The sequence below is a fragment of the Castor canadensis genome, chromosome 5, assembly GCF_047511655.1.
Source record: "Castor canadensis chromosome 5, mCasCan1.hap1v2, whole genome shotgun sequence".
Classification (NCBI taxonomy): Eukaryota; Metazoa; Chordata; class Mammalia; order Rodentia; family Castoridae; genus Castor; species Castor canadensis.
This window is the reverse complement of record NC_133390.1, coordinates 80,043,199-80,066,060: the sequence shown is the minus strand read 5'-3', so window position 1 is coordinate 80,066,060 and position 22,862 is coordinate 80,043,199. Positions and strand designations below refer to the sequence as shown.

General features: G+C 34.9%; 1 protein-coding gene across 4 annotated transcripts in view; it reads left to right on the top strand.

Moving 5' to 3' along the window:
- Cldn16 (claudin 16) overlaps window positions 1-22,862 on the top strand; it is a 98,342-nt gene that overhangs the window by 27,164 nt on the left and 48,316 nt on the right. Inside the window, exon 2 of one of the 4 annotated variants that reach the window (XM_074073531.1) lies at window positions 21,584-21,702. The exons of 2 other annotated variants lie outside the window; for them this stretch is intronic. The gene's annotated coding sequence lies outside the window, so the exon portion shown is untranslated. Of the gene's footprint in view, window positions 1-8,117; window positions 8,184-21,583; window positions 21,703-22,862 lie in introns of those variants that run through there. One more of the 4 variants, XM_074073535.1, reaches the window with a different exon arrangement.

The following is a 22,862-nucleotide window of genomic DNA, read 5'->3' as shown; positions in this document are numbered from 1 at the left end:
AAGGAAGACTGAAATTATGTCCTTTGCAAGAAAATGGATGGAACTGGAGACCATAATGTTAAGCAAAATAAGTCAGACTGAGAAAGGCAAATATTGAATATTTTTTCTCATATGAGAAACGTTGACAGGAGTCGAGATGAATGACAGGAGTACAAAATGAGAACTGTTTGGGGATAGGAACCAGTGGGATGGGGGAGGTTAAAATGAAAGGGCGGGGTAGGGGTGAATATAGTCAAAGTACTTTATATATATATATATGAAAATAGAACAATGAAACCTGTTAAACCTGTTTTAGAAAGGGGGGAGAGAGTAGAAAGAATAATAGAGGGGATAAATTTGATCAAAGTTTATTATATGCATGTATGGAAATATCATATTGAAACCCCTTTATACAACTAATATAAGGTAGTAAGAATATTTTTTAAATGAGATAAACACTACTTTGAAAAGCTCACGCCTGTAATCCCAGCTGCTCCAGAGGCAGAGATCAGGAGATCAGGAGGGCCGCGATTCAAAGCCAGCCTTGGACATTTAATTCCGGGAGACCCTATCTTGAAAATACCTAGCATAAAAAGGGCTGGTGGAATGGTTCAAGGTATAGGCCCTGAGTTCAAGCCCCAGTACCACAAAAAAAAAAAAAAAAAGGTTTTTACTAGCAGGAGAACAGTGGCTCCATTCCTGTCTGCAATCCTAGCTACTTGGGAAGATGAAATTAGGAGGATTGGATCAAAATTCAAGGCCAGCCTGGGCAGGGAACTCACAAGACCCCATCTCAACCATTAGCCTTCCGTGATAATCCGGGATAACATCTCTTTCTCAAAGTGCTAAACCTATAGTTATATTTTCTTGTTGTATAAGTAGTGTTCTTAGGTTTTAGGAACACGGATGTGGGTATCTTCGGGGCCATTATTCAGCTAATTTCAGTTCCTCTGCAAGAATGTCTAATAAGGCTGTGGCAGGAAGAATTCTGAAATGACCTGAGATTCTCACCCCTTTGAGTGCACACCTTATAGACCAGTCTCCCCTTAAGTGTGGGCCAAATGGTCATATAATGGATTTCATGCTTGAAATTATGTTATAAGGGAAAATGATATCATGCAATTGATGTTCCAAACCAGTTTACTTTGAGTTAATCAAAATAAAGACTACCTGAGAGCATTTGACTTAAAATAATGGGAGCTCTTTAAAAAGGGAGAGATTTGAAGCATTAGAGATAGAACTAATAATGAGTTCTAGAAATGAAAGGAACTGAGTTGTGCCAACAACAAGGATGCAAGACTCAAGTGGGAGAGAAGTTCCAGCTCCCCTTTTGATTGCAGCAAATGAGACCTGTGCAGACAATTCAGCTAACCCATGGGCAGACAACTGACCAGAAAAACTGTGAATTTATAAATGGTTGCTATTTTAAGCCACTTAGTTCATGCACATTGTGAGTTATCAGTAGAAAATAGGACTAGCAATACAAAGCCACTTTATTTTTTTATTTTCCGTGAGAAAAGTTGATTTTTTGTTCAGACAAAATTGTCTACTGATATGAATACATGTCACTGAAGTATGTGGCAGTTCTATGAATGAAAATGGTTGAGAAAAGTGCCAGTTAACCTCCCAACCTTGTGGGCCTCTTAATTGATCCATTGCAGGGTGCAGTGCTTACTATGTACTCAAAACATGACTAGTTGACTAGTCAATCTATAGACAGCATGTCTGGCTGATCTAACAGTACTTGAAATCACTATCATAATGCTTAACGGCCTCCATAGCCTGATTTCAATCTAATTTTTATTCCCGTCTCTCAGTTCACCTCCCACCCTCCTCCCTCATTTGTTGAAAACAGTGCAGAAGCACTCATGGAGCCACAAACTCACAATTCTGTTTTATAGCTTACAAAATGTCCATTTTCCATTTCACCAAAAATGCCCTTGTTTCCTTTCCCTTGAACAAGGAAGTCCATAGATAGGGAAAAGCAGAGAGAAATTATAGGAAATCTTTAAGTATTCCATATCCTGAGTTTTATGTCCCTGAGACTAGATTTATCCCTGCCCTTTCTGATATCCTTACCACTTCCTAGGAGCTCCTAAAATCTTGTCTTTTGCTTGAGGTGATTGAGTTTTTGTTCAATTTTTAAGAGCTCTGTTAACTACAGCAAGTACCTAACAAGAGTTTTTGTTCAATTTTTAAGAGCTCTGTTACTACAGCAAGTACCTAACAAGTGGTCTGCCTTACACAGGGAGTGACAGTGGGTATTCAATAAATCAACACAATTCTAAAGGTCTTTTGGGGGCACTACCGCACTTATTAGAGAAAAAAACTCTAAAAGAATATAAAAGATACATAAATGATTATAAAGTTATTTTTAGAGTTCTTTTGTGTTAAGCTTAATCCTACATACAACCGACATTCCTAGTAATCTAGTCTCTGACAACATCATTACATATTTTCAGTGGTAATTAAATGTCTATGACAAATAGAATTTGTCATGGCTAGACTAAGAATCATTTATTTTTAGTTGTTGAAACCTTTAACTTTGTTGTTTTCATATGGTCATTGTTACCAAAATATTGATTTCTGTGAGCTTTTTTATCCCACTTGAACCAAATACTTAGCAATTACTAACTTGTTGAAAATTCCCAAGTTATATTCCTTTCTCTTTAAACTTTCGAGTGGGAACACAAAGGTAATAAATAGGTTATGAACTATATTTTTGGTTTTTGAAAACTTTCTAATAAATACTTGTTGAGGAATAATTTTGTAGAAAGGTCCACCTTTCCTTTAAGATTTCATTTAATTTAAATTTCATAAAAATTTTAATGAAAACTTCAGCTCTCAGATTATTAGAATCTTGAGTAATATAAGAACTTTACATACCATTAAATATTAATTGTAAAAATAAGTGTTTGTGTTGGCACAATATTTTTCATTTTATTTAGGTTCCACTTTTTAAAAATTTCTTTTATTCGTATGTGCATACAATGTTTGGGTCATTCTCCCCCCATCCCCCTGTACAATTTTTAAAAGAAAAATTTCCTCACACTCCTGTGAAAACCAATATAGACTATCCCAATGGAATGTTACTTTCATTAAGATTCCAGTGGTATGGACACAGTCAATGCCATGTCACCATATAAAAATAAAATAGCAACTTAACTAGTTATTCCTATAGCTAAGCTATGAAAAAAAGCAATTTCCAGGTTCCTACTTACATTTTTCATTTATGGATTGCTTTTGTTTCTATTTCCCTTTCTACTTCAGAGTTACCTTAAGACCTTAATTTTTAGCTTTTAGGATTTTTCATATTAAAAATTGAAACAAGCCTAATGGAAATCAAGAAAGAAAACAAAATTAATTTGACTGAAAAGGCTACAACCTTCATTTTTGTGGCCTGAACATGTGTATTCCTTTTACTTTTCAGCTTCTTATACCAAACAAGAATAAACTATATTAACAATGACATCTTTAGGTTGTATTTAAAACTACATTTTATGGGATTAACAAACAAGTTTGAATATGTCTCTCTTTTTCAGACTGTTCTGCTCTAATTACTGATAAAGTACTGTTTTAATAAGTGTGATAAGATCTAAATGCTGTAATGACCAAATTTAGATCATTCTTGTTTGGAGCAACGTGTTTGTATAAAAGGAGCATAGATACCTCGTGTCTTGAGGAATCTGTAGCTTTTCAGACTAATGTGCCTGTTGATGGAAAAATTTTTAACTGCCAGGCACAAAAAACACTGTAGTAAATTACTTATTTGTGGTAAACCAAAGGTATGTTTATCCAAAATGATTAGATAGCCCTTCCCAAGTCCTCATTTAAAACCCTAAGTTATTCATACTAAAACATTTAAAATAACTGTGATAAAGCTAGTATTTAAAAGCAGTGGGGTAAGATATTCAATAAGTGGTATTTTGATAAAATTAGAACTTTACCTTACAATGCAGTCTTACTGAAATAAATATTTCATGCTGTAAAAAATGTTTTACAACTATGAATCATTTAAACATTTTTGAAGCTTAATAATTACAAATAACATATTCATCATTTAGGTTAAAAATTTTATCATTCCATTATTAAACACATACATATACACAATATTGTATTCAAGTTGAGAAATTATCTTGCCTGAATTAATATATAATGATATTGGTGTTATTAATATGCAATTATTTATGCTGGATTGTACTTAGTCTTGCATTTTATATTCTTGAAAGGAAAAAATTATCATCACATTATAAAAATGTCTACTGATTATTGTCTGACATATCCTATTCTGTCTTTTTTACTACATTCAAGCTAATCACAATGCTCTTTTATCTTTATTAAAAGATAAGTTGCTTCCACCTTTACATATAATGTTCATTGGAGTGAACTTCTTCTTTTGTAGTATGAACACTTGTCTTAATACCAAATTTGGGCAGATTTCTTCTAAGACCTCAAAATTGTCCAAAACTATGCAGAGCTAGGATTAGAACCAACAGAACAGTTTTGACTCAATTTGCTCATTAAGCCAGGTCCTTCTTTAATTTAGAACTTAGAATTTTATTTTAAAAAATTATCTCATAATCTTTGCCTTCTTTGAGCTTTCACCCAAAACTTTAGTCCAGGGTACTTTGTGACAATCAAAGAACAGAGTTGAAGATCTCAGATTCCTTCTGTTTTATAAGACTTCTCATACTTCATTGTATGTAAATCTCATGTTAGGATTCTACTCTATAAATATATATTGACTCCTACTACTTATAGTCCCTCTAACCCAGAGAAGGCACGAACACAAGCGTAAAATGAGAATTCCTTTCCCTGAAGGAATTCATGGTTTGTGGCACAGATATTAATTAACACTAATATGAGTCAGAGTATAATGCAGGTACTGGTACTGGTGTGAAGTACTACAGGGTTAAAGAATTATGGGATTGTTATCCCTCTAGAACAGAGGGATCTTTCTAAACTCCAGACATGGATACCAATTTACTGAAGACTAAAATTCAGTTCCTTAGTATAACACTCAATTACTTCGTTCTTCACAAAATAATCTGAATTTACCTTTTTGACTCTCATACCCCAATCTGAAGTCTTCAGATATGTAGACTGCATGTTTCTTTCTTGTTTTCCTCATGGTGATCTACCCAGATTCTAAGTCTTCCTTTTCCTTAAACTTAATAAATCCTTTTCTCCTTTAATGTCCAGCATCCCTGTCAGTCATGTTTCCTTTTCCATAAGTCCACAGCAGTTTAGACTAGTTCCAGAGTCTGTTTTACACTCCAATACATATTAGCGTTAATTAATGTCTCTGCCACAAAGTGAGTAATTCCTTCAGGGGAGGGATGGTTCATTTTACTTTCATGTGCATACTTTCTCTTGCTCATAGTGACTAGCATGTTGGTTTATAAGTAGTAGGAGTTTAGTGTTTATCAACTAGGATCCTAACATGAGACTTACATACACTGAAGCATAAGAAGTCACATAAATAGGAGGAATCTGAGTTCCTCATCTCTGCTCTGTGGTTTCTTTTCTCTTTTTTATTTCTTTCACAAATGAAAATAAATATAAATTTGCTGAAAATGATTCCTTCTCTTGCCTCAAATTCCTGTTTTGTAATCCAGAGTGCAAGTCTGTAAATTTTCCATCATGAATAAGGCTGATGAGAGACACAGAAACCAGAAAAAAAGGCATACTTTACAAAGCAAGTCTTCCCTCAAAATGTAAGAAAAAATATCTAACTATTCCTATATGCATTTCCACAACTTAACAACTTTTGAAGTAGAAATAGCACACAAGTTTGAAAACTTCAAGTACAATAAAAATCTAAGTCTCCAGTGTATAAAAAAACTAGATTAATCAGAAAAAAATCACTCTGTAATTCTTTCTACTCCCCTTTTTAAAATTTTTTGTAGTGTTGAGATTCAAACTCAGGGTTTGAGCTTGCTAAGCAGACACTTTACTGCTTGATCCACATCTCCAGTGCTTAAAGCTTTGGTTAAAGCTTTTGGAGACAGGGTCTCACTTTTTGCCTAGGCTGGGCTGGACTGAGATCCTCCTATTTTACACTTCCTGCAGCCACTGGGATGACAGGTACATGCCACTTTGCCCACCTTTTTTTCCATTGAGATGGATTCTTACAAACTTTTTTGCCTGGGCTGTCCTCAAACCACAATCTTCCTGATCTCAGTCTCCCCAATAGCTAGGACCACAGGTATGAGCCAATGGCACCCACCTCGCTCTGTAACTTCCTTATCATGTACAAAACTGGAAAGTAGAATCACCTCCAGAGATGGCAGTAGTTGTAGGATAAATGCAAATTGTGTGAGGGTTTTCTATGACAGCAGACTATTTATTCCCAAGACATCATAATTAGTCTACACAGTGAACTTTTCCTAGCAACTTCAAGCATGAATTCATCACATAGCACTTCAACAATGTAAGTTTATACTAGAAAACTGACCATGGTCTGACCTATCACGTTTCTTTCTTCCAGTTGTCACCTTTGGAAGTAGTTAGCAAAATTTATAATCAAACTTAAGAGGTAAATTTTCTAAATAAGCGGTCTTATCACACTTTATTTGGAAAATATTCATAATTTCAAACATTACTGACAACTAATTTATTTTTATTTTTAGAGAATGTAATTTTTCAAGTAGCAGATTATTTCATTCTGAGTTCTCTGATATTCTTTTAATGTGCATATATATTCCCAAATTAATTAATAAACTGTCAGTGAATAGAAGTCACAGCACAGTAAGTATGATTTGTAATCAGTGTATCAATTTTCTGTGTATAACTGAGTACTTGTGGAGTGCTAAGTGTTTTAAGTACCTCCTGCAATCTTGCTTGCATTATGGTTCATCTTATCTGTTATAAAAATTTTGTGAATAAAGATTATATCAATTTTGTTCCTGAATAAATGACCTTTGACATTTCAGTTAACTTTAGACTTTGCACACCTTTCATAAAGGACTTCTAAGTTTGACTCTCCTGCTATCTATTCAGTATTGTTCCCCAATGTAACTTCACATATGCTTGAGCTTTTGCTCTAGGAAGATGCTTACTTAGTATATTGTAGATGAGTCAAATGAGTAGAATATAGTGCAACCTTACTGCATTCCAAGTCTTTCCAGCCATTAAATGACAGTACAGCTTTCCATTCCTTGTTGGTAAGTTTCTTGTTCTACGATGTGACAAACCAAAAACTTTTTAGTGCACTACCATTAAGTATGAAGAGAATACAGTGATAAAATCTTTCTCTTCTCAATTTAATAGTTGAGGTGCACAGAAAATACTGATGATTGAATGGGATCTGTGGTGGCTCACAGTAGTAGAGGGGTACTGAAGAGGAAGAGGCAGACTTTTGGGAAACATTTCAGAGGATATGTGTGATTTGAGCCAGGTCTTAGAAGATGAGTAAGAGTTCCAAAACAGAAAATTTGGGTATTATAGGAAGAAAAAAGAAGAGGCATAAAAATGCAAAGAAATGTAAATGAAAGGAATTTCTAAGAAAGTTGATTTGATTATAACCTGAGGCTTAGATGAGCCATGGGGCTTGATGTCAAGAACTGAATGCTGAGTTTTGGCAGTGCAGAGTTGGGACACTCCTCTGACCAAACCCATACTCTGAGGAGAGCTGAGATTCTTGGCCGGGCTGGGCTGGGCTGTGTTGACTGACCTTAGATTAAGGTGTGGCTGACCCATGGGATCAAAGCCTTAAAAAAGAATTTTAAGTTATCATTTAAATGCAAAGTACTCAAGAAGCAAATTTTACAACTTAATGTAGATTCTAGAGCAAAAGAACAAAGAACTAGTGTGGAAGAGTCAGAAGCCAAGGCAATCTGCAATATTCTCTAAAATAGTGTAAGCTGTTTTCAGTGGGGATAAAGTTCCAAGACTCACCTCTATGCCTTCTTTTATAAATAGGAGACCCGTAACCCTGAAAGCAGATAAGAAAGAAACTTCTAAAGGAAATAAAGGAAGGTTGTTCTAGCTGAGTTTTGTGACAAAGTTTGGGTTTTAGAAAAATTTATCTGGCATTGGTCTGACATGTGGGAAAGCAGAGGCCAAAAGACATTTTAGGAGGCTTAATCATTAACGTAAAAGATAATAAGAACTGAACTGGTGTAAGAACAGAGTAGAGATAGGGATGATGAGTGAGAGCACAACAAACTATTGGTATTCTTTACAGTCCATTTGCATTTAAGGTAATTATTGATTTGTTTGTACCTCAGCTTTCCATTTTGCTATTATTTTATGTTCCCCATTCTTTTCTTTTTCTCTTGTTCCACACCTCCTACTCTTTTTGCACTTTTTTTAACTCATAGAGTTCCATTTAATTTCCTCTGTTACCATTTTGTCTCTCTGTTATTCGTCACTCTAGTGATGAAAATTAAATTATCTTGGAATAATGTATAATTCTTGATTTATAAAGAAACTTGCAAAAGTATACAAATAATTACCATTCCTGTTCTTGGTGCTGTTTTAAAATGTTATAAACCCTAGAATACCTTGATTAATATCCTTGCTTTAAATCATCAAATTAGTTTTAAGGAAATTAAGGAATTAAATTTAGTATAAATTTGATAGAAACTAATGTCTTTAATTTTTCTTTATATGAAAACATGTTTATTTTACTTTAGTTTTCTAATTAGGAGCAAAAAAATTTTATTTCAATCAGTAGACTTGAACCTTGAATACTTCAATGTATTAATGTTATTTCTTTCAGTCAGTTTTTATCATATATCCATTAAGTGCTGGTCATGAAGAGCTCACAATCTATGCTATTTGTAAAATGCCCATTTTTAATCGAGTACTTGAACATGTATTTCCTAATTTAGTCTTTAGTTCACCCCAATTTCAAGAAATATTTTCAGTGGATATAAAATTGTAGGTTGGCTTTCTGTTTTGTTTCATTTCCATACTTTAATGTGTTCTTTTGTCTTCCAGCCTGCATTTTTTTTCTGATGAGAAACTAGTCACTATTTGAATCTTTGCTATATATTTTTATTTTAGGATTTTTGTTTTCATATTTCCTTTGTCTTTTTTTTAAGATATTCATTTCATTTTTCATTTTTATCAAAGAAGTGTCTAGATATACTATTCCTTTTATTTTTTTTCCTTCTTGGTTTCATTGGACTTTTTGGACTTGTACATTATTTTTTTTAATTAAATTATTTAAAAATATGTCTGTTTTCAAATTTCTCTCTCATTTCCTTCTAAGACTTCAATCTACAGGGAACAAATTTTTATCCCCAGTTTTTCTATTCCTTTCATATGTGATATTTATTGACTTGTAATTAACTTTTTGTTCTCTTTTGCTATTCATTTTATTATTGAGTCCATTTGGTGAATTTTATAATTTTAGATACTATATTATTTACTTATAAACTTCCCATGTGGTTCTTTGTAGAGCTTCCAGTTCTCTGTTTAAGCAATCTAACTTTTATTCATTATATTCATCTTTATCTATAAACATATTCCTACATTATAATTATTGTTCTAATCTTTACATAAATGTCCTTTTATTAGTTTTTAGGAAGAACTGTCTTTTAAGGGTGATATTTATGAATCTGCTCTTGGAGCCAGTGTCTTCTTGAATTTAGTCACTAGAGTGGTGAAGAGAAGAGTAAGGCAAAGGCTCTTAGCTAGTGTCTCTACATCTAGAAGATGGATTTCAATTATAAGTCTATAAGTGCATTTTTGGTAAAGTATTTGTGTTTATTGTGCACAAAATTCATTCTTGCCTAATATCTAAGCTTTACAGGTGTCTTGAGGTGATAGTGTATGATAAAAAGTAGAGCTAGCGAGTTAGCCAACTTGTAAATATAATCAACAGTAAAGAAGCCTATAGAGAAACCTATGTGCAGGTGTGTTCAGATTTACAATTCAATGAGAGCCATTCATTTATGTATATCTTCTGACTGTACTATAGGGATACATTAATTCAATGGGAACATGCCTTCTTGCTAGTATTTTAATAGTATAGATATGAATGAATTGTCTTAGAAACTATGCTTAGGATAATTTGTTGCTTTGTCTCATTTTAAATTGAGCATTAAGGGAATGCAGTATTTTTTCTTCTTTTTTATTAGAAATTTTTATTAGGATATATTCATAATGGGGGGGGTTGAAGTGACAATTCCAATTAGTCTTATATTGTACATTATTTACATTGCCCCCATCATCTCTCCCCCTCAGCCTCCTCCCCACCCCACTTAAAGCAATTGCAAGAGGTTTCTTAGTTCTGTTTCATATAGGTATATGAAGTCCATCAACCACATATCATCACCACCTTAATTGACTTCCTTCACCCTCACCCTCCCATTAGTACTCCCCTCCACACTGTGCCTATTTTAAAGTCCTTGTTTTCATTATTAATATTTAAGTTGATGTTCAAAGCGGTGTCTTAATGTATCCCTGCTATGTGTATACTTTATTTTGGTCTGTTCAACCACTTTCATTACTTTCCCGTACCCCTTTACCTCCCATCCCCTTTTTTCAACATCTTTCAATTCACATCCTTATATCCTCTACCTTCACATCTTATGCTATGCAATATTACTGATATTCAATCATTCTCTTTTCTTTTCCCTTTTTCCCTGAGTTCCACAGAGTAGTTCCACTGTTACAAACATGTTCTATATGATCATGCTTGTTTTTGTTTATCTTTGGATCTATCTTCCACGTATGAGAGAAAACATGCATCTTTTGTATTTCTGATCCTGCTAACCTCACTTAACATGATGTTCTCTAATTGCATCCATTTACCTTCAAACTCCATGTCATTATTCGTTGCTGCTGAGTAATACTCCATTGTGTATATATACCACATTTTCATGATCCATTCATCAATTGTAGGACATTGGGTTGTTTCCAGAGCTTGGCTACAGTGAATAGTGCTGCAATGAACATTGGTATACAGGTCCCTACTGTATCCTGGCTTATGTTCTTTGGGGTAGATGCCCAGGAGTGGTATCACTGGATCATATGACAGTTCTAACTCTAATTTTTTATGAATCTCCATACTGCTTTTCATAGTGGTTGTACTAATTTTCAGAGGATGCAGTATTTTTAATGATAACTCTGTCAATACTTATGCTTCTTCTGTTTAGAAAAAAGTCTGTTGCTACTTCTGTCTTTAGTGAAATTTTTGTCCCCAAGGAAGACAGTATTACATATTTTTCCTAACAGATTGAGTTGTCATAGTGTATTCTTGGTTATCAAAACATTCATGTAGCTTTAGGGTTTTGAATTGGTGATATTTAGAATGTGTGGAAAAGCATGACACATACCATATGATCTCAGTTACCTAAAAGGAATCATTTTGTGTACACACCAAATTTAGGACATTTCTGCTAAGCTGCTTGTTGCTATGGATGACTTTGTTCTTTGCTTCTTGTGTGTTTGTTTCCTGTAATGCACATGTTAACTTAAAAAAAGTTATTTTAAAAACCTGAAAAAGTTAAGTCTTGTTCATCTGAGAGATGGATTTTATAAACTGCTTTTATGAGTAATAATTTTATTATTGCTCATGTTTCTGCTTCATTGATTGCTTCATAAACTTTTATCTTATTCTAGATATTGTGAATGAAAGCAGAATGACAATGAAGCTGTGATTTTTTTTCATTTATTTCTTTATTCTTTCTGGCAATCTAGGTAAGATGCAGATCAATCCGATTCTTGGGCATGTTCGGTTTAGCTGTGGCTATAGCTGTAAGTTGTACCTGGCTCCTGTCACTGCCTACTTGGTTGTCAATGCTTCTTTCACAGCAGATGTTCTTTGTTGTCATTAACATGTAATCCAAAGATCATACCTTGGACCCAGCCAAAAGTGGCCAACCGTTTCCACTCTCCACAAGTCCGAGCATGCTTTTATCAAAAGATATTTCTCTTACCAATCAAAATGAAGAATCAACGACTTGAAGATCTGACTAAAATGAGAACGTTTCTCTACTGCTCACTTTTAGAGTTTCTCCATGAGGTTGTTAGTGATAACAGGTCTTTTAAAAAATTGTGGCTTATTTAATACATTAGGTGAAACCAATATGGGAAGCTCCCAAGTGAACATAGTTTGGCTGAGGAAGAGGCACTGATACCATAAAGACCTGCGGCTTGGGAGGCCGAATCATCTGATCACGTAGCTGTTATCTCTTTAATGCCACCCTGAATGTACCTCTTCTAACAATGAGCTGCTATGGACCTGTCTACACTTGGGACTTCATGGTTCTGACAGAATATACCCAGGATGAGTTCATGATGTATAGCTCTGCCCAAATGTTTCCTTACTATCCTCCATCTCTATCATGTGGCATTAGCACTACCAAGGACTATTTTTCTAAAGGTATTTGCTTCTCTGCTGCAGATAAAATACATAGCCTTTCTCTAAAACTCTTACTGGAACTTTTCATACTTTTAGTAACATTAAAGTCTGATTAGCTTAAATGGCATGGCTGCCTATACTGTAACCTAGATCTACACAGCACTTCACTTTTATGGACCTGTCCACAGTTGGCAATTTGAATGTCACTTGGTAAATAAGTAAAGAAGTCTACCCAAATACGGACTATTCTTCCTCCAAAGAGAGTTTCTGACTATTGTGTTTTATTTTATTTTTGCATAAATGTCTCAGCATGTACCATCCAGAGGAGTTCATTCAAGCCTCACTGATACGTCAGGCTTCTGAACGTTTTGGGGGTTTCTTTTCATTGAAATCTTCTCACTCCTTTAGTCAGTGGGTTCTGCTCTTATGAAGCAACCCAAATCTGAGAACTATTATTGGGACAGTTGCACTTAGCCTCCTGTTTATCCATCTTTAATTGGCTTTGGTCATATGCATTAAGCAATATCCTTTTAGATTGTCCATCAATCTGAGCATAAGAATGCTACAGTTTACTAAATATCTACATAGCTCTGTGCATCTTTCATGTCCTCTGGCTGCCACTATAAAATTTATATACCCTTGCTTCAGAGAGTTAATATCTGCTACTAGTTTTTGGGACTCCTTATTATTACAGGGAGTTTAATCTATAAAATATTCTTCTCCTACCAGCTCTGGCCTACTGATGTTAACTACTACTGATCTTTCAACTATTCTGATGTCACGTGCATCAGTGCATTCTTCATTGTATGGACAAATGGAGGATCTTTTAGATCCTTTCACAGGATATAGTTGACTAGAAGACTTCCAGCATTGGGTCATATACACATTCTGGAGGCCCACTTCTCTGAGCCTTTTCTTCCTTCCTATATGCTGGAAATTGAACTCAGGAGAACATACATCCTAGGCAAGCACTTTACTATTGAGCTATATCCCCACCTCCCTCTGAGCCTTCTGAGATTTCCTTTTATCATGAGAATTATAGAATTCCTACCTCACATAATATTATCCATTTCTTTTCCCAAGTTTTCAAGAGCCAGCCTATCAGCTCACTAATATCATTCATGGTCCTCAATCAAATATTACATTTTGTGTCACAGAGAGAGATCTTATATCAGTCACCCTTCCATTGTGTCTGCACTCCCTTTCACTTAGTATTCTTAAAACTCTTAGGGTTCAGTATATACTCTCTCAGTTACTGCCTTCATAATTTGTTTAAATTCAGCAATCTCTTCATTATAATGTCCCATTTCTCCCTTAGCACGGCCTGTTCTTTACAGCCAGGTTATGCTGTGACTTAACCCTGGTCTAGAGGAGAGGTGTGCATATATTCACTGTGTAAAGGGGATATAGTGCCTTGCAAGCAAATGCCTCTACAAAGTTCTCAAGCTAGGGAGAGATGTAGTCTTTAACTTGGATGAATGGGCCATTCTTACAGGCCTAGAGAATCAAGTTGAGAAGTGAAGAATTTCAAGTACATTGACCAAGATATTCACATCCCACACATAAAGAGCCTTCTTCTTTCTAATAAGGATCTTTATCTTGGCATAGAAGACTTGCCAAGCAGCAAATCAACACTTTCTGGAGCTATTAAATTCTGGGCCTGATTTTATTGGCCAAACTGTGGAAGATGAATTCTTTTGTATGCTACTTCTGACGTTTACCTTAATCTATTCATTTAAGTAGTTAATTTATCACCTTCTATCTTTTGTTTTTCTACATACTTATGACATATTGTATGATCAGGGTATTCCTTTCTAATATAAGCCATCCAAGTTCATTGCCAGTGAAAGTTTTAACAATGTCACTAACACAGCATGCCAATGACTATGAGTAAGTACTCCACTTACCACCAAGATAGGGTTCTCATTTTCAGTGGGCCAGTAAGTGATCCAGTTTTTCAAATCCCATTTTAGAAGCTGTTTAAGGCTTACACTTGATATGAGTGGTCTTAAGTCAAGCTCCCTGAGGAAAAAAAGATTCTGAGATGGAGACTTGGAGATGGAGATTTACTGAGGAGCACTGATAGAAATACACTTGTAAGAAAGTGAGAAGGCAAGTTTGGTGAAGTTAAATTCTAATATAGTTACAAAAAGGTTTTGGGAGTTTCTGGATTTTGGAAAACCAAATCCAGAGTTGTCCCAAATTGGGGAAAAGGGACCCTGATATGGTTTTTCCACATTCTGAGATGTATGCTGCTTCTTAGGAGGGAGGGTATCCTTGACTGGAAAACACCTTATTACCTTTAAAACATTTCATCTATGAGTGACCAGCACCTAACATTCTTAGGATCTTTGGGGAGTTAGAACTTCGGTCCTATAGTTTTGTATTTGATATCATCTGAGCCGCTACCACCACATTAACAGTGATGATTATAAAGATCTTAATGTTGCTCTAGAGTAGGATATGGGAATGTTCAAGGAAAAAGATGCATACAGATATTCAAAATTTTAATTTCAATGCAAAACTTGAAACCATTCTCAACCCAAATTTGAAATCCTTCCTATCTTAGTCAAGACTGTCTTTTATATTTTACTTTCTTTGAAATAGGGAGATTAATTTGTCATTCTGAAAGAAAATGTTTTTCTTTTTCTTTATAAGAAGATAATATACTATCTGCCCTGACTACTATAAAGGTTTATATTTAGAAATGGTTGTAAAAGCACATAGTTAAACCTTATGTGCAATAGAAAGCAAGATAATATATATCATTATTGCTTCCATAAAGCAATCTTTCTATCCTGTGACCTTTTAGAGAATTGATGCTTTACACTTACAGATTATACTCATAAATTATCTTCTTTCAGGAATTTACTCACATACTGGGATGAAACTTCATAAATAGAGAAATTTGGCCTATAAATTAGTGATTCAGTACTGTTGCTCCAGTGTAAAACTCTCCAGTGGAGATGTTCCATAAGTGCATAGTGAATAAGCAAGGACTGTACATGAGAATTAGAGAGAGTTCAGGTGAGCATTTTCTTCAAATGTCCAAATAATTGTTTACCAAAGGTACTCCACAGAAAACAAGGTCCACAAGTTCTTTATTCTGAAATGGCATAGTTAATCAAAAATAAACTGGCTTTATTTTATGGTCTGAATTTTCTGGCTACAGAACCCACTCTATTTTGAAATTAGTAGAATATATTTTATGAATTTATGGATCTATTTTGGTGTTTAAATCTTTAGGTGTCCTACAAAGTCCAGAACTAATAATATTAATAGGTATGAAATGGAAGGTGGAGGGCTATAGTGGTTATCTGGTGGTTATATTTGCAGAACCCTCTCCATTTCCTTTGCAATGATCTCTATGATCTAGTCTATGTCGGGTCCCCGTGAGGTATTGAGGATCTTGATATTACTCCTGGCTGCAGAGTGGTGTCATGACTGTAGTAGTCAGCCTCCAAAGTAGAAGTGAATATTCTTTCCCTCTTGGGCTTCCTATGTAGTACAGTTACCTCCCACATTTTCACTAGGATTGGTGCATGTGACCAAGATGTGAGCCAAGTTGATGGTACATTAACTTCTGGGATTAGGTTCTAAACTGATTTGCCTTCCATCTTGAAAGCATACTCTTGTCTTTTTTCTGACTATTCAATCTCTGCAAAGTCATCTACCATATTATGAGAACACTCAGGCCGCTTGTAGAGAGGCTCATAAAACAAAGTGATCAGCAAATACCCAATAAGGATCTGGGGCCTACCAACAATGACAGAATGAGTATTAATGAGTTTTATCTTACTATAATGAAATATTGAAGCCTTGAACCTTTATAAAGAAAAGAGGTTAATTTTGATCACATCTAGACGTACAATAACAGGGTGCTAGTGCTAGTGAAGATCTCATGGTTGATGGTATTCTGATGTGTGCAACAGGGAGAGATAATGTGGCAAAACAAGAAGCCAAAGAAAGACCAGAGAGGGACTAGTAAGCCCTCCCATTAGGCTTCACCTCTTAAACTGTTAATATCATCAAACTGAGGACCTTTCAGTACTTGAACTTCTGTGGGACACACTCAAACCATATCTACACCATAACAAAGTAGAAACAAACTTTCCGGTTTATTTAGATGAGATGATTTCTGAGTCAACAGCTTGACTGCAACCTGCTGAGAGATCTTAAGTCAGAACCATACAACTAAGGTGACTCTGTGTTCTGAATTCATAGAAATAAATAAATGTCTGTTGTTTAAAGGTGCTAAGTTTTGAAGTAATCTGTTACACAGAGGTAAAATACAGCAAGTTGGAGTAAGTCAGTGAGTGCTTTTCAATCCTCCTTTCCACAATGAGAGGAATAGAGGTGAACATTTGACCACAGTTAATCCATTTAGAGTCACTTTCAGGACTTTGGGGGACAGTTCTTAGATATTCTCCTATGTCCTAGATAGTTGAGTATGTGTAGTGAATGCTGGCACCATTCTTTCAGGATGAGGGAAGCCAGCCTGAAGACAAAGTTATCATTCTAAAGAGGGTAGAGTGTAAAGAATTCCAGAGAAATGGCCAGACTCTGATGATGATCAAACATGCTTGAAATCCCATCTTTCCTCTATATCTTTTTCCTTTTTTATTTCAAAAAAGAAAAATGATTTTACTTTTTAAGTTAGTTTGATTTGGGGTTGTTTATGTCACTTGTTACCTAAAACATACAGTGTATACCTAATGATGCATTAAACCTTAATGATTACCTTAGTTTTTATTATAGTATGTATTATTAGACCACATTGAGCAATCTTGTAAAACATGTCTGAGACTCTGATTTGAGACAGGTGGTTATAGATCATACCATGATCAGCCCTCCTTTGCCTTGCTCTGGATTATATTGTCTTGGGTCATGCTTCTTGAAAGATGGATGTTTTACAACATAGCACTATTATTCACCTCACTTAGCTTGTCTCTACTGACTAGTAAATCCTCCTGTCACTTGCAACTCTAATTTATATACCATTCTTTCTGGGGCCCAGTTCTGAAGCCAGGTCAGTTTTATTGGCCCATTGTACCTGAGAATACTGTTTTGTTTTGTCTCTGATAATAGCTATTACTTTCTCAGTTCCAGTGTTTCTTTTAACTGACTCACTTCAAAGTTATTATTAGACTCAGTTGAAATAGTGGATAAGTTTATTTTACAGAAGTTTCTTAGAAAATGCAAATGGCATGTATGAAAGTGTCCTTTAAGCTAATGAGTTCCACATGTCAATATGGGAACATGTGTTTAGAAATTGGCATGATTTGACTATTCTGTCATTTTTATCATACAATGAATATTCATTGTAGAAAAATTAGATAATTTAGATAAGCAAACTACTCCATTAATTAAAATAATCTAAAATATAGCCATCAGTGAATACTTGACTATTTAAATTTTATGTAACTTTTCTTAGCCTTTTCCAAACTATGTATACTTTATAAAAATGAGACTTACGGCTAGTTAGAAATGTAAGTATATTAACTACTTTATTGAGTTCTATGTCATCATAATCATTTTATCATATATTTCTTTGTGTCTGTCTTTAGGGAAAACAGTGACTCAGGTTTATTATGATAAACAGAATCTTACAAAAGAATGGGAAAATGACTTGGCCAACTTTGTCTCTGTTGAGACTTGTTTGTTGGAGGACAGAGCTTAATATTATTTTCCTTTGCTCAGGTAAAAGTAGGTGTGGGTAGATGAAACCTATGAAGTTTCCGTGAACTGAGTCAGGATTAGTACAAAGTTTCAAAGCAGATTTTAAATTCTGAGAAAGGCTAAGGCATAGAGAGGACACTTGTTTTTATCATGAACTGCAGACATTCTTCACAGGATGAGTATGAAAATATGGTAGAGATATAATGGGCACATTTTAGAAATCTCTTAGAGGTATTCTAGCCCTGCTATTTTGAGAGTCATTAAAGTTGGATTGAAAGATGTGATCTTTTTAAAGAATACATTGAGAATCAGATAGAAGTAGATCATTCCTTATTGCATGCTATATCTTTATCTACTTTTTTGAGCATATTAGTTAATTTAAGTAGGTTAATTTAATGTGGCATGTTGCAAATTGATTCAGGGGAATGATTTTAGCATTATGTGTCTGCCAGATCACATCAAACATTACAGTTTATGGTAAAAATGAGGGCTTCCAAATGTGGCCATGCAAGTTGTACATTGCTTATGTGAATGAGAGTAGAAGGATGAGCTACACTTGTGTAATGTGCAATCTACAAAATGTATGTTTAGACTATAAATATATTCATGATTGGTAAACATGTCATATAAGGCAATCACGTAAATATAAATTAGTCATATGTAGATGATAATTGTATTTGTTCATGGTAATTCCCTATTTATATATACTCTGACATCAGGAGTAACTTTCTGCTGTCTCACTATTCCAAAGTCTTCCAAACTTTAGAAGCTTAGTGCATTTCCAAGTTTTGAGACCAAGAATGTTAAAAAGGAGCTTAATAAGCCTGTGCTAACAGTTCATGCAGATAGAGTAGAGTCAGATTCTGATGTTCTCAATTTTTGCACTGATTTCTGCTCTTGAAATTTTGTTCCTAACTTGTTCATTAGTACATGAAATATTTTCTGATGTTTTTCTTCCAATAGAAAGTAAGTTCAATGAAAGCTGTGGTTTCCATTTGTTTTATTCACTGATAGAACAAAGTTTTGAATTCAGTGAGTACTCGATAAATAGTTGGTAAAATAATTAATAAATATTCTGTCCAATTCATCTGGAAGTTGGAGTTTTGCCTACTCATGAGCTTTATACCCAGTTGTGTGCCCAGTACCTTAGTTTCTGCCACTCTCCCTGGCTATGCATTGCCAATCACTGCCCTGGCACTGGAACCCTTATGTCTGTTGTTTCAAGTGGTTGAAAATCTACCTGGCTGGGCTGCTACCTATCCCTGGATGCCATGACCTTTTGTTTCTGTGCTCTACTTCCTGAAATGTTTGCCAATAGATTTCAAGGTCTTCTCCAATGTGGAATGAGCCTTATCTCTAGGTCTCAGGTCTATCTCTCAGCCTCTCTTAATTTTGACACAGCTCACTTTCCAATAAGAATATTACACTTGAAGTCTGATTAATAAGAAAGCTTGCATTTGGATGACATTTGAAAATTTTGTTTCCTATCCAAGAGTTCAGAAGTTTTGCCCAAAAAAACAGACATCCTTTTCAGCCTTATCACTATACCTGTTCAGGATGTACATCCACCTCCTCCTGTAGCCTGAGACTTAGAAATGTTGCTAACATTCTCTAAAACCCACTTTCCTCAAAAATAAAGTAGAATTAAATAAGCTAACATTTGTGGAAGTAGGTAACATGGCCCTTGGTAGTACCCAGCAATTATATATCAATTAGCTTCTCTTCATTCCTTTCCTTAGAGAAACAAAAGCTGAGATTTGTAATAGGCCTGCTTTAGGTATCAAAGTCTTTTTTTTTTGTGCTGGGTGGGGGTTCATTGTGGCATTTACAAATATTCTTATAATTTATCAATTATATCATACTCAAATTCACCCCCCTCCATCATTTCCTTTATTTTTCCCTCCCCCCATTCCTGGAATAGTTTCAACAGGTATAGTTTTTCCATTTATATACAAACAAAATCTTATTGTTTCTGCATCTGATCTGCTTGCAGGCCTGAGTCTTTAGCCCCATCAACAACTATTTCCTGACTATTGGCCCCAGCTTTGAACGCCTCACCTTTCTCTTCCCTGGTGTATCTGCCTTACTCCAACCATGTTGTACCTGCAGAGGGTAGCCACTTTGTTCTGCCTTCCATTTTTTGACATAATCAGTCCGACTCCTTCTGCACTTTATTTGACATATGTAAGGTTCAAGTAAAATAACTTTGAAGAACTGAAAACTCACTACCTCGCTCCTCATATTTTGAAAATGAGGCTGAAATCAGTGACATATTTTTCCTAAAATAATGGCTATTTGTCTGAGTTGGGGTTGAGAGCCTTAGTCCACTGGTTCACACAGACTGCCATTCCTTATCCACAATCCTCTTCTATCTACAGGGTGCCACTGAGCCTGTGAGGCAGCAAATTTTACTCCATGATGACAGAAGCATTTTATGAATAGTTCCATTAATCATACAAGCCAAGAATGTATTCTAATTTTATGATTGACCCATTTTTATGAAACAAGAAATGCATTCTCTGATTCCTAATCTGCTTGATATGCTTAAGAGAAGTTTTGATTTAATTCTATTTTTCAGCATAAAGGCTCTAAGAAAGACTATCTTTTACTGAACTCATTAAGTGTAAGGACTGGACATGACTAAAATATAGTTGTAATATATTGCTGTAACTAACTTATATTGCCTTAAATAATGCCATTGTGCTCAAGATAGATTGAGCTCCTAGAGAAAAAGCTCAATCATCTCTAATTACCCTGTATCCAGTACAGTGCTCAGACAGCATTTTTATTTTATGAGTAAATTGTTCCAAGCTTGTCAATGACATAGAAAATATATAGGGTTGTGATATATAATTCAAATTATTCAAAATGTACTCATACTTTTTAAAAATGTAAGGCAGAAGAGTATGTTTTGTAGGTCTGGCAAGGGACTAGAGAGATTCTCATATGTTCTTCTTGTAATTAAAAACTTATCTTATTGTTAAGAAACTTCTGACTTTTCCTTTTCTTTCCTTTTTGGAAGGAAGATATTTCCCAGTGGCTGACTTTTAGTGTCAGGGGCTTATCTTTCCTTCCGAGTGATAAAAGTATGAGTAGGGATTTTTAGCAGAAGAATTTGAACTTGTTAGGTTGTATCTCATATAATAGATCTCAGGAATAGAAAATTTCTGGAAAGATCAAAAGGTAGGAAAAATACCTACATGCCAAGAGTCCAGTCTGGTCTATCATGTGAGAGGGGAGGCCATCAGTCTGTGGAGACAATGTTAGGTTTCTCTGTTTTGCTTCCAACCCTGAAAAATGTGTGTGTGTGTGTGTTTGTGTGTGTGTGTGTGTGTGTGTGTGTGTGTGTGTGTGTTTGTGTGTGTGTGTGTGTGTGTGTGTGTGTGTGTGTGTGTGTGAGTGAGTGGTTTCCCTGAGGCTGAAGTCATTAGTGTAGAAGGCCAAATGTGTAAGTTATGAAAAAATTCCTTGAATTTCTTTAGCTTAGCTAAAGTAAAACTAAAAAACTAAACTAAAGAAGCTTTAGTCCCCAGCTTATGAGGGATGCCATCTAAAGGTGTGGCAAGCTTACTGTTTACTACTTCCCTGTCCTCCTACTCTTTCTAGAACCTTGAGACACTTCATTCTTTATTACTGTGCAAGACTGAACTCGCTGTTGGCTGTATGTTTGGAAAACAATCTTCTTGTGGTTCGACCTAATACCCACAGCACATGGAGTTCAGCATGTAAGTGTTTGAGTTCTTTTCTGCATCTGGACACTAATGCAGCTAGCTAGTGCAACAGATATCAGTTATTATTTTTAATTTTTCTGTTTACATCACATTCATTTATTTTTTACAAAAGAAAAGCAGAAAAGAAAGTTTCTGTTTAACTAAAGACTACTTTACCTAGACCAAGGCTTAAAAAATTCTCCTTGTACTATATGCTATTTTTTAATGCTATATTTGATTTAGTTTTAAGCATTGTTAATAAGAATATAGGCAGAGTACTTATTTCTATCATTGGATTTGGCAACTTCAAAATAAGTATAGCAGAGTAGGAAACATTTAAATAAATTTACATAGCATTTGATTTACAGGTCTTTGGAATTTATAGCTACACTATATTTCTTTATAAAATAGGTCATATGTTTACAAAGCCTTCAAAGGTGTCTGTGTTACTATGAAGCATTGTCTTTTCATCCTCTTCTTCCTGTTCCTTATCCTGCCATTTTTATTTGCTCAAAAGGATGTTTAAATTCCAGTTAGTGATACGCACTTTAGGATAAATGGTAAGTATCCTTGGCATTTCCTTTCATAGTCCTGAAGGTCAAAGAAATAATGTTTGTCTAATAACTTACAACATTTTTGCAAATGTTAACTGACCGAGGGGATTTAGGTCACTTCATTTTGCTTTTCAGACCTGGCATTTAATTTTGCTTCGGCTTCTGAGATCTTTGGGATGCCAGAGTTATGAGTGTAGCATCATTACAAGTTTGTGTTGAGTCACATTAGAGTTAGCGATTAGCCACTGCAGAAGCTCAGATGAAAGAAGGCCACAGGATGGGACTAAGGAAATAGCTGCTCATGACCGTGGATCATGAAGAAGGAAAACAGTTTGCTTTATGGTTGATCCAAGTTACAACTGAAAGATTTAGACATTTCTTCTTAAAGAGGATAGCAAAGGGGTTTAAAGAATAGGTTTTGGCAGTATTACTTGAATTATGGACAAAGGTTTAAAAAGAGATTTATTCATGCATTTACTCATTATTTGTGTACTTATTCACCATTTATTTAGAGTTGATTCCAGTCTATTCCCTCTACCAGTCAGATATTCATGAGGCAATGCAAAATCATTGCCCCTGAGGTTTTCCATTTTTAGAAGAATGAGTTTCTCCAAAAATGTA